At 37.5% G+C, this 13,529-nt stretch overlaps 2 long non-coding RNA genes across 2 annotated transcripts; one reads left to right on the plus strand and one right to left on the minus strand.

The window, feature by feature from the left end:
• The first annotated feature begins 5,852 nt into the window (after positions 1-5,852).
• On the plus strand, positions 5,853-8,775 carry LOC116603309. Its single transcript, XR_007312447.1, has 3 exons — positions 5,853-7,201; positions 8,210-8,315; positions 8,458-8,775. It is a non-coding gene; the product is annotated as an uncharacterized LOC116603309 (long non-coding RNA).
• LOC125570091 lies at positions 6,859-8,019 on the minus strand. Its single transcript, XR_007312445.1, has 2 exons — positions 7,376-8,019; positions 6,859-7,242 (listed from the first exon to the last, which is right to left on the minus strand). It is a non-coding gene; the product is annotated as an uncharacterized LOC125570091 (long non-coding RNA).
• Positions 8,776-13,529: the final 4,754 nt, after the last annotated feature.

A 13,529-nucleotide genomic window follows, 5' to 3' on the forward strand; every position in this document is an offset into this window, starting at 1 on the left:
ATCTTGTCGTCGCGAACAACACAGTAAGTCTCATTGTTGACAATATAATTGTTTGCGTTTTTTTAGGCTTAAGGCATACGTCGTACCTAACATGAACCTAATTCAGTCAAACCTATTGTTTTGGAAATAGGTACATGGACGGTGCGACGTTTGCCGCGAATTGGTTCGAGTGTGATAATAGGTTAAAGTTCGAGTCGCCGAGTCGAATTGGACCAAAGCCTGCCGCTTTGCATAAAGGCGCGATATCGAACTTTTCTGGCACTTTGATATTTATACGATATTTATCACTCATCTAAAATCGGATATAAATCAGATACTTTTTCTGATATATAACAGATCTTATACCCTTAGAACTGCCATGTTGAACCTAGATTATTGCATCTCATGACTTGATAATATCATCAAGTAAGATAATCTCCGATAAGATAATCTCCGATAATATCACAATATTGAGGGGTAAAGCAGATGGAAGGAGAGGATCTCAATAGACATCTAGTAGATTCTAATAAGATAATCTCAGATAATATCACAATATCGAGGGGTAGAGCAGATGGAAGGAGAGGATCTAAATAGAAATCTAGTAGATTCTAATAAGATTTCTTCAGTCTGCCCTGAAGAAGTCTTATTAAAGACGAAAATTTGGCAGAGTCGAATTTCAGTGTTTGGTGTATTGTATTCATTGTTCTGGTACGAGATCACGACAGTTTGGGCTTTTTGATTCTATTCTTTTTTCGCATACAATTCAAAGATGCGACGCGCGCACGAATATCCAATCAGAAAGCAGCAAATAGAAGCTAATGAAGTGCAACCCAAATGTCCCCTAAAAGTCCCACAAATTGTACAACGTGTCGGATGAGGAGTGTGAATCCTGAACTCGGGTTTATCTATAATATAGACGTTTATAGGGGTTTTCCTGCGACTTGGGAAATAAAAGACGGTCACCTGACATTTGTAAATTCTATTTCCATTTAATTCAAAAATTTATACTTGTTATTTATGATCTGTTATGAATACTTTGTTCAAATTTAACTATCCAAAAAATTGAGAGGATGTGTATTATAGTGACTATCAACTGAAGTCGTTTCTAATGTGACCTCTTGGCTGACCAGGAAACTATAATACGTTTTATAATCATTACAAAAAGGCAAGGAAGGTTTAAAAGCATGCATATAATGTAAGACTTGCCACCATTATAGTAATTCACTTTTAGTCCTTGTTAACACATTGACCCCTCAACCGGCCTGTACCGGCTTTGGGAAGTACCCACAACCCAAAAAATTCATAAATGCAAAATAAACACAACAAGATGAAGATACTCAGTCATCAGTCTAAGGGATAAATGGTCTTGCAGATATACATCCAACCAAGGTGTTGGCATCTGCTCTTAAGCCAAATAATAGCACAGGTTCTTTGACAAATCTCAAATCGAACAAGGAGAGAAAAGCCGAATCACCCCTCTCAATAAAACGCTCAAAATACCACACAAGGAAGAGAGATCAGCAAACACAGCTCAAGACACAAATAGATACCTTTATTCTGATCCTCCAGGTACATTTCCATGGCCTCAAAACACAATGTCCACTCCTTAAAGGATTGTTCAATCACGAAGATGTCTTTACGTATTGCAAAGCATTCTGGGAGATCCAGGGGAAAATTCACGAGGGGAGGGCCAGTCAACACTCCTCTCCCCAAAGTCAGATGGTTTTTTGTTAGTCTTTTCACCCCGAAGCCAAACAAATCAATTCCAGGTCATACAGACCTAGAATACAAGTGTAAACAATTTTGCAATCAATTTGGTTTCAGAAAAGACAGCATTTAGGAGAACTGTGGTGATTCATTAGAAAATTATTTTCTCATCCAGGCAAAGCCAAACAAGAAAAAATAATCACGAATCCACCTTTGCTTGCAAATATCCATAAGCAAAGCACTCAATTATGCCCCAAAAACTTCATGATGTCCTTAGACACTCTGCTAATATGCTCATAGCTGTATTTTTGATGAAAAATACAAGCAACCATCAACTTGTGCTGGCTTCAGCACAACGACGAGGGATTAAAAGTGGGGACCGCAAAGCACTGTTGGAAAGCTTGGATACCGCTGACTAGGTGCAGCTGTGTTTGACTTTGACGGGTTGTATAAAACTCAGAATAGGGGGGGAGGTATCTGTTTTCAGTCTGTTTTTTTGTAAATTCAGGTAAAAAAAAGCCAGGAGTCAATGGGTTAAATCTTTCAGAAAAGCTCTTGTGGTTAAGATTATGCTGCCACTCAAACAGTCTATTATTTTCCTGTAATAATAACAGTCTGTTATTTCGCTGCAATAGATATAATTATATGAAATGAAAAGGAAAATATCCTGAAGTTTTTTTTTTATCTGCTACATTTTTAAATGTGTTTTGCTACTCAAAAAGCTTGATTGTTAACTTTTGTTTACTGTAAAATATCTTAGTTTACACAACTCCCTATTATAATTATCATTTTTTCACTTAATTATTATTGAAGTTTATTAACTGCACACATGCTACTCTTACTATTAAATATTAACTGCAGGTATTGGCCTGCCAAAATATAGTGTATTAGAAGCACCTCTGAATGGTGTCAACATTTTTCTTTTAACGTCTGTATTTGTTCCTAACTGTTGAAACAGTCCACAAGATCCAGCAGGATAGAAGTTGTCAAGTGGTTTTCTTCCTGAACTTATTTGGCCCATTTTGTGTACATTCATTTTTGCATGGTGTTAACACAACATTTTTTTGGTGCAAGGCCAGATTTTTCTCTTCACGGACTGAAGCAGGACACCAACAAATCAAAGCTTTTAAATCCTGGTTATGAAAGTCATAGTATGAAAGCTATTGACTTTTGCCTAGATTCTCAACGTCTTATCAAACCAGGAAAATAGACACAAACTGGGTATTTTGAAGCTAAGGCAAGGGAGTTTGTAGCTATATAGGGTGAATCATAATCATCTCACAATTGGCACAATGATAAAGAACCATTCAGCAACTAAAGGAAACGGATCACAATCCATAGATCCCATGTCTATATACAAAAAAAAGGTTAGGTCAGTCTGAAAAAAAATCTTTTAATATTTGATAAGGGGCCCAAGCACCAGGAGTCCATTTCCCCAATTGATCCACAATATTTCAAGAGCCTGAAACTGTTTGAGTGACACCATCATCTTTCCTTTAATAACTCTTTTGAAATATTTTACAAGGGCCATTACTATAATGATGGCAAGTCTTATTATAGGCCAGGATGACAGATATGCATGCTTTTATGCACTCCTGGCGTTTTTTGCAATGATTTGAAATGTTATTATGATTTCTGGACAGCCAAGAGGTCAGTCCAAAGAAAGTCAAATTTGAACAAATTTAGATACCGCAAGTATGTAATACTTTAAGTATTCATAACAGATTATAAGTTAAATGAGTAAGTAGCAAGTATCAATTTTTTAATTAAGCTTAAAAATGGAAACAAAATTTACAAAAAAAGACACAAAAGTAATGCCTTTCATGTTAGTATACTTTTACATGTTTTTACAATTTCTTACCAGATCAGGGAAAGTTGAGTCCGTGGCAGGTCATGAGTGTTGGTATTTATGCGCATCATGACTAAATTCTTTCTTATACAAACACAATTACTTACAGTTTTGAAGAGCTGGTTTAAAATAAATGTAAAACAAAAAACAAGACATAAACTTCCGTATGTTACTTCTTACACTATTGTTAGTTAACTAGCAGTATCCAACACCTTATGAATGATAATATGGCCTCTCAGCGAGAGAATTTCGAGATCGAAACAAATGATCACTTATTTCCGAATTTATTGCTTTGCAAGAGCAAGAAAAAATGTCCTCGTAACAAAGTTTGAGTCCACTTATTGATAAATAATTAGTCCAAGGCTAGTGAGAAAATGTTTTTCTATCTGTGGCTAAAAGGGTTCAGAAATTAGGAGGCATATGACGATGTAGGAAGACTTTGAAAAGCAAGCGTCGTTTCCCCCTTCTCGACCACCATTTTTCCTTGAGACAAAGTCAAATTTTTCCGCCTGTTATCTGATTGGCTAATCTATGAAACGCCGTGACACTTATATAATACAGATGATTACCCTTACTTATGAGCCCCTGAATAGATACATTAATGTCTATTCAGAGCCTAAAAAAATAGTTCTTATTTAGTTACATTTTTGTGTCTACACAATATCTGCTAAAATTCATTTTATTTCTTTTATTTAATGCTCTCTACTCTAGTAGCATAGGCCTTGTGCATATCTTTATTTACAAAGACCAGGGAACACTAGTGTGAGTGAGAGTAGGGAAAACCTACAGTTTGTGTGAGTAGAGAAAACTTACAGTATGCGTGAGCAGGAAACACTTTCAATACGTATGAGCACGAAACACCTATAGTATGTGTGAGCAAGTAACACTTATAGTATGTGTGAGTGGGGAACACACTTATATGTGTGAGCAGGGAACACTTATAGTATGTGTGTGCAGGGAAAGCTTATTGTAAGTGTGAGCAGGGAACACTTATCTTATAGTATGTGTGTGCAGGAAAAAAAATTGTAATATTTGTGAGCAGGGAACACTTATACAAGGGTTTCAGGTTAACAGTGGTCCATAAATAGGGATGGAAGTTGTTTTATTTTATTAGTTCAAATAAAACTCGAATTAACTTTTTGTTTAAAAAGTAGCTAGTGCTTGGAAAATTCTAGCTGGCTGTTCTGCAGGCCTCAGTGCCTTAATGAAACCCCTGCTTATAGTATGTGTGACTTTTTTGAAGCCCCATCCCCCTCCTGAATGAATGCTGCTGTCTAAACTGTGATTTCTCTATTCTTATCTTATGTTTTAGTAACATTTATGACAGCAAATCTTTAGTGGTTAAAAACTTTGTCTTGGATTTTTTTAAAGGTAAAAATTTTCTATACTATATGCTGCAAGACTGGAGTAGGATATAAGGATGGTGTATTAAAATGTTTGTATTTACAAAAATCTGTAGTTGCATTTTCTATTAATTTAGTACTTAAACTTAGTAAAAGTGTTTAAAGAGGGACTGGAAATGTTCATCATGGGTATTTTTGGGCATGAAATGTTGGGCTCCCTTGCAGCAAAGATCTCCTGAAATCTCTTGGTCTTCAAAGCTACACTCAATAAAAGGACTATGTAAAATGCCAGGTACATTTATGAGTCCCGATTATTTTATGTAGAAATGTAGTAAATAAGGAAATATCTGTTCAGTATCAGTTGTTTATCAAATGCAGCTAACACACTTAAAGCTTGTAACCTCCTCTTTGCTATTGGTAGATAATATCATATTTATCATTATATAAATAATACTAATATCACCAATATTTTTGGGGTTAGCTGCAAAAGAAGTGGATTGGGAGAGGGAGGTCTAGCATTTCATTACACTGGGGAAAAAAAATAAGATCAAATATAAGATCAAGCATTTCATTACGGTGGGGAAATAAATAAGATCAAATAAAATATAGCCCGGACTATGCATTTTTAACAAGTTGTATGTATGCAAGGCGGGTGGGAAGGATATATAAAGCATACAAAGGTTAAGTTTAATATTATGCATCTTTTTATTCTAAAACAATGGAAAACTCTAATCTTCAGGGGGGTCATACCCTTATCTGCCCAAGAATACTCATATGAAAATATTGTGATAAAGCTGGCTCCGCTTTTAGGCAGTGCCTAAATCTATATATTTAGTAAAACTCATAACAAACACCGAACGTGTAACGCACACGGGAAGTAGGTCCCTGAAGTACATTAGACTAAGGATATCGTAGATATTCCAAGTGATTAAAGCAAAGCGGCTTACATTAGTGATTTCTTTGACGTCCACGATGGGCTCGCGGGCGCACGAAATCGGCGCTTTCAAATGCCGGCAGATTTCCCCACTTTCGAATGCATTTCGCTTCCACGGTAACCAAAGGCGCGTTCTGTAAACAATGCACTGCCGATTGGCGCGAGCGCTGAAATCAGACCACCGAAGCAGCACAAATATTGTATCTGATGTTAATAAAAATCCAGGATTCAAAAGAAAATTTCATTGTCTTTCTCATGAGAACCTCTTTTTTTCCCCGTAAGTCCTCTGTTTTTCAGAAACTGACAAAACTCTCGAGCGTATGATTGTCAATCGATCAGAATTTTCTGGCGAGTGGGATATCTACTCGAGCGTCCTCTGTAAAAACACGAGAAAATAACCTATCAAATCAGACGAACAAACAAAACTTTCATGAACATTTTCTTTGTTATGCTTTTCTGTGTATATGTCTTGAAAATCAGCTCGTCTAACCTAAAGCTTTTCAAGTTATTAAAGTTTTTGTGAGGTTCTCTATTTCGCATCTAGTCGGAAAATGAGATGGTTCGAGCGTATAACGGGGATCGAGCGAATGAGTATCGATTTGATATCTAAATGAGATTTTTGGCCGATAGTATTTCGGCAGAGGATCGAGTAACTATTGATCTGTCTTTCCGGAAATTTCTCAGCCAAAGGACAAAATGGCGACTGTTAATCTCTGCTTTGAAGGGAGAAATTTTCGCGCGCGTCCAGCGTTTCTCGAAGATGTGATGTTAGGACGAATCCGCAAGGATTGAATGAGTAATATTTTCTTTTTTGATTTTCATTGATTTAAAAATCCTGAAAGAACAAAATGTTTAATATAGATTCAAGTAAACGTTCTATAAAATCCATCGACTTTAGTTTGGTTTTTGTGAAGTTATTAGCTTTCAAAGTCAGAGCAAGCGTAATTCTCAGTCCACTTTGCCGTGGTTCCCAATTGTTCAACCGTAGGCCCACTCTATTTCATATATTCATAAATTCTTATTTTGTTATTTGAGAGTGTTTTTTGTACTTCACCCGCTAAAACCTGAACAGAGGGAAATTTGTTTACTTAAGCTATGTTCTTGTTAACTCTTCCATCCTAAATCAGCACAACTAATTCAAAACAAACGATATTCCTGGATTGAGTTTGCTCTTAGGGCTGGACCCTTCACAGAATGTAGTTGTAGAATATCATCTGAAGGCTGGATGACACTTGCTTGTAGGTTTTTCCTTAGGTTTTAATTTAACTTTTGGAATGTGACAGGTCCAACATCTATTTTATTTGTATTAGTGCCTTCACATATGGAAAAAGGGTGCCCTTTACTTTGCTCCTATTTCTTGAGTGACCTACTGTATGGAGAACTTGGCAGGTAGGCATGCTTGACCTCCCCCTCTTTAGCTAAAAAGATTCCTTTGCATAAAAAATATATGAGTACTTGGTAGCAGCCACTGCACAGCTGCTCTAGAAGCTAGACTAGGAATTTGTCAAATCAGTTGAGTAGACTAATGTGTAGACAAAAACAAAAAGGACAGGCATCACTTACGTTATCATGAACATCCTAAATAATTGTCATCAGTTTCTTGAAGCACTTTAACACCTCCTCAGTCTCAAAGATTCTTTTTCTATTTCCACTAGACTATGGTCTCTACCACAGCGGTCCTTAGTCTTAGCCTAGTCTGACAGTAAGGACAGCTGCACAAAATACTTTGACATTGCATCAATGGTTATGTAAATGATTTGTCTGTTCATAACAAACCAAAAATGATTTTAGGACATGTAAGGAAAACTATGTTCACCTGTGGCTATGCCATCCTCTATCACTTTTTGGTAATTTGTGGTTCCTTCTTATGATTTTGAGAGTCGGGTAAACAAAAACCCCCAGGATTCAAAAGAGGATTAGTTTACACTAAGTTTGTTTTTGTCTTGCTTTCTATTGCTCTTAGTGATTTATATAGTAGGAGATAGAAGTTTCGTTTCTAACTCTTCTTTTATTGATAAATAACTCAATAATAAAGTTTTGCTGCTGTAAAATTAAAGCAAGCTCTCCTGTACTCACTGTATAGGGCACCAATAACTATCAATCAAGTCTCACAACTCTTAATTAATAAATACTCGGAAAATCTAGGGGCATATAATTTTTTAATTGATATAGTTGAATATATTTTGGTTGATATAGTTCTTTGGGTATCATGAACTAAAGTTATCACCTTTTATGGGATTCACAAGATAAGGCATAGAAGAGGAAGATGGCTAACAAGGACTTGCAATAGCAAGTAAAAATAGAGCTTTTTTTAAGTAAAAGCAATCCAGAATAATAAAAATAGAGAAATCATAAATTCCACTCAGACAATAACAGGTATTCTAAACCCTTGTACAGTTGTTAATGAAATACACCAGTACAAGCCAAGTAGCTTGGAAGGATTTCATGAAAAAGGTGGAGTCATGTATCAAGGATTTTTATGACTGCTTCAAGCTGCAAAAGAGTAAGTGGATTTAAAAGACAATTCTAATACTACTATTTTTGCTTAGGAATATATTTTTTAGAGAAAAGATAAAGGCAAGATAAAAACTACTTTCTTGCCCAGTCATAATGAGATGCTTGAGATAGGACTTTATCCTTCTAAGGAAATCTTCCAGAGACTTCTTCCTCGGGGATCTGTCCCATTGGGCCTCAATTTTCGTTCCTAGAGAAACAATCACATTGCAACTTCTCTTGTGCAGCCTTGACAACTGATTGGTAAGAAAATATGCGTCGCTCTTCTCGAACCCTGACAAAATTATTTCTTCAGAGAGACTCAAGCTTGTCATAGAAGCTCAAGTTTTTGCTGCTTTGGTTTTTATCTTCCACTATTAGTTGTTTTCCTTTCTAAATCCAATAATTTTGACAAGACTCCTTCGAACAGCCTTTGCCGCCATTTTTAATTCCGAGTGTTTTTGGATGGATAACCGCCGGTTTTTGCGGGCTCGCGAGAATACGAAAGCGCCGATTTTGACCACTTATTAGCCCACCGTGTCATATATATTCGTTTGTTGTTTATAACAAGTTAAGGGAAAACAAACAAAACAAAAGTCGACAGATTCCAACGTTTCGGAGTTTACTTGCATTCCTTCATCGAGCGGGTACTAAAGGTAACAGGTAATTTCGCCCACGTTGTTGTATCGCTCACGTATATCGCGCTGCTTTAGAAAAATCAAAACTAATGAAATACTCATGACGAGACGCAAACGACTTTAACTGTAAGTACCCCCAAAGGAATGTGTGTATGGTATATCCATAAAACAAAAAAGAAAAGAATCGGTACATATCATAACTTTTAGAACATATTAGAACCCCTTTAGTACCGAATTGCGGTGGTTTCACCCACGTTGTTGCATCGCCCACGTCTTTAAGAGTAGTTTCCCCACGCATCAAGAGTTGCTTCGCCCACGCATCAAGATAATGTTCACAGTTTTTACATTACATTAGAGTATCATAAACCCGTGAAATACACCTTAGCGTATTTATCACTTGTACACTCGTATCATTGTTTTCTTTTGGCCTGGCTAGACTACTACACTAGACTAACACCTCGTGTTGCACCGAATCTTTGAGGATACAGACCCAGTGGTATTGATACAATTATTTTCTAAAATGTCTCTGTTTATCACACTTTACGCGATCTTTACGCAGAACGTAAAGATGCGTAAATTGTTATCACCCTTAACGCCATTTTTACGCAGAACGTAAATATACGTGAATGTTTATCACCCTTTACGCGGAACGTAAAGAAGCGTAAATGTCGGTCAGCCTACACGCACATTTACACACATGCATAAAGGTGCGTAAATATGGATTTTCGTGCTGTGTTATTCCTTTTGCACCGGTTACCGTCATTTGTACTCTCCGACTTATCGTCTTCCCCATCAGCCTCCGACTCATCGTCTATGCATTTGATGAACTCCCCTTATCCACTTCCAATATCATTCATCCAATATCATCATTCCAAGCAGGGCCGGAAACAGGGGGGTCGGATTGGGTGGATATCCACCCCCTCTTTTTAAGTTAAAAAGAAAGTCGAAAGAAAATAAATGTCTGTGAGACGGAAGGTACTCTCCATGTGCCTTCGCCTGCTTTGCTGACGCGACAAATCCAATTAAGCGTGAAGTATTGTTAGATCTATGTGACCTACCAAGAACCACTGGATCAGTTATAAGCCGTCTATCCGGCCATTATCCACCCCTTATTTTAAAATCCTGGATCCGCCCCTGACGCTTCATCCTCCTACTTTACCTCCTTTGAAAGGCCACTTTCACTTTCTGGCCCTTCGCTCCTAGCGTTCGCTACAGTCCTCCGTGCAAAGGAAATGGCATCGACTTGATCTCCCTTTAATATCCTCTTCTAGCAGTTGAGCTTCTCGTTCTCTATGTATAGATCAAGGACCGACACCTTTAGCTTCTTGTGCTTGCCCTCTCTATTGGGTTGTACCCAGTTATAGTTATCATACTTTTTCAACTTTTTCAACTTTTTATTCGTCTCTCAGCCTTCTCCTTGACTCTTTACTCTTTCTTTTCTTGAACACATACAGGCGCGTACCCAAGATTTGCTGAAGGGGGGCTGCGTATTCATATGGAAAAAGCATAGTATTTGAAGAATGGCTGGAGAGGGCCGCGCAGTTATGGTCTAGTATGAAAAAAGCATAGTATTTGAAGATTTCTTAATAAGAAATAACCCACTTTTCTCCCCTAAAGGGAGGGGGATGCGCGCACCCCGTGTACGCGCCTATCATGGGCCTTTAAATGACGATGGTGATGAAGAAAAAAGTCACCTAACCCTCGGCCATTGTGACTCATCAGAGTCACCGGAGAAAATTGGACCATATTGTAATAAATCCTACTCCATGCCCATTTATCTGATTATGAGTTTTAGAATATGATGTAATTATATTATATATTATATATGAAGTAATTAAAGATGTTAATTGCACAACGGCCAGTCAATGGTTGACTCGAAACGTAACACAACTATGTAGATTAATGAGTTCCATGTTGGGGTTTATGTGATGGAGCAAAGAAATATTCAACAAAAAATATTTGTTCAAAAAAATTTGGACCCTCCCCTAAGACCCTCCCCTCCCGCAAAAAAATCAGAGCTCCCCCCTTCCATCCCGCTAAATAATGACACGTCCCTTATGGATGCGTTTGTATAAGTCTGCTATGCACGATTCACCTGTTCACAAAACACACACAAGAGAATAAAAGCCCACTGGAAATTACCTCTATTCCTTTGTCTTTTTTTGTATCTAAGTCCGTGTAATCCTTATCATTGTAGGAATACGACAAAGGCGTTTTTATTGCATACTGTTTAAATTTCATAGTGACTAAGTCGGCAACGGCTTTTTTCCTTTGTATCGCCAGCCAAGCGGAATAAAAAAAAGAGGCCTCTGCTAGCAGGGAAATGATGAATGTGTGATCAAGCTGAACATAAATAGAGTAATTGGATGGAATCATTGGGGTTGGATTGCAGTGTTCTAACCATCACGTATAATTATGAAACCCTGGTTCCAGGATCTCCTTCCTTCTCTTTCTTCATAGCATGAAACTCGCCAGTGCGCCAGGAACAATACGATTATTGTATAGAGTTTTTTTCCTGCAGTTGCCGTCGAGGATGTTTAAATTCCCTGGCAGTTATGGATGCGTTTGTATAAGTCTGCTATGCACGATTCACTGATTTACAAAACAAACACAAGATAATAAAAACCCACTGGAAATAACTTCCATTCCTTTTTCTGTTTTTTTTTTGTATCTTAGTTTGTTAGTGCAAGTTGCATGGCAATGTAATCCTCATCATTGCGGGAAGAAGACAGAGGCGTGTTTAAATTTCATAGTGACTAAGTCGGCATCATGCCAGCATAGCCAGCATGTTTTTTCCAGCATGCACTTGTGTAGAACCCCCCTCCCCTCGACCTTTATTATGCATCATGTTCCATCACCCACAAAAAGGCACCCTATGTGAAACATAAAGCTCATGTTCAAAATAAATTGATGCTTTGATTATCAGGGAAGGCTTTTATGTGTCAAGGAGGTAATATTTATTTTTAAAAAGAGGATCAATTAAAGTTCCTCCCAGAAAAATGGGTGCTATTTTATTCTCTTCAATATTAAAATAATAAACAAATAAATACATATCACATTCCTATACATTAATAAGTATATCAGCAAATCACACTATCGTAGTGGATTTGACGTAAAAGTACCCAGTGCCTGCCTGTACTGTCCCGATTCCTTTTATTTATTTATTTTTTAAATTACCTTACCTCGTCTGCACATAATGAGATGACAAAAGATTTCCAAAGATCCTCAGCCACTTGTTGGAAAGTGGGGGATTTTACTGAGAGACTTGGGACTGCCTACTGGTAATAGTATGCTTTGTCAGTTTATCAGTGATGGCTTGCTCAAGGAACTGTTAGTCAGACGTGAGGCATCGATCTCGGATAGAGCTGTTAGACTGAAAAGAGAGATGACATGGTCACCAAATGGACAAGCTAGAAGGAAATGCTCTTCGGTATGTTTGTGGCTACATTCCCCTATTAATCAGACGGAAAGCCCAAAGATACAAGTCTGCCAAGCATGCATCAATTGTGACAAGTGGGTTCAGTCTGCAGACAAGTGCAACACTACAACTTCATTTCTCGAGTACACATCTAAGTGGACAAAAAGTGTTGACAGAGGAAGACTGGTCCATGTGAACGGCGAATTCTATGCGTCGTATTGAGGAGTTTGTTCGGAACTATTTCAATAATAGTTTTCTGATTAACTACGCTGGTGGGAACTTGAAGCAAGCTATAATGGCTGAACTATTATGCTCCAAAGGTGTTGTTGTAATAGCTCGGTCAGGATAGGGTTTGGTGGCCCAGAGACAAAGAATTACAATGAAGTTGGGACGTTTAACAATATAATTCACTCGCTCTCGACATCGGGTTTAAGTCTGAATCTGATACACCCAGCATCGTATTACTAGCGACCTAACTGTCATACAATCATCAACTTAATCTCTTAATCTGTTCCGCTACATCACGCACACATCACTACATTGTAATGGCATGTGACAGGATAACACGCGACATTAATCGTGAGAAGATCAGTTTTAAAGTGTTCAAGATGGTTCTCGGACAATACACAGAATTACATGCCAAGTCATTTGTAAGGACATGGGTGAGAAAAGCCTGCACAAAGGACTGGCACAGCATACCCAATAGTCAGACCAGTCAAAAAATAGTGTACAAGTAGTTTGATTTTTTTAGTACAACCCAACTCAAATTGAGATTAAGGTTTCTTAGTTTTGCTTCTTCCTGCTTGAACAGATAGCCAGTGTCAATAGCAAATCAAATTGGTCCACAACAAAGTATGTGAGTAGTTTATATTAATACACTTAGCTACCTGTAAGGTCCTTCTGCCATAAAATTCCATATGACAGGGCTCTCATTGAATTATGAATTTAAGGAAGTTAATACAATAATGTAATGAGACAATTTTTTGGGAAATGATTATTTATTCTCTTTTTTCAGATATTGTTGTAAGTTAGTGATATGGCAAATGAATTCCAGATGGCAGTTGAAAGTATGTCAGAATTGCAAAATGATTAAAAATCAGATCTTAGAAAACACTTTGTGCTCATTGTCTACTCAAAGGGGAGTCGACGCCTCCTTGGCAAAGGGTTG

The sequence above is a fragment of the Nematostella vectensis genome, chromosome 1, assembly GCF_932526225.1.
Source record: "Nematostella vectensis chromosome 1, jaNemVect1.1, whole genome shotgun sequence".
NCBI lineage: Eukaryota > Metazoa > Cnidaria > Anthozoa > Actiniaria > Edwardsiidae > Nematostella > Nematostella vectensis.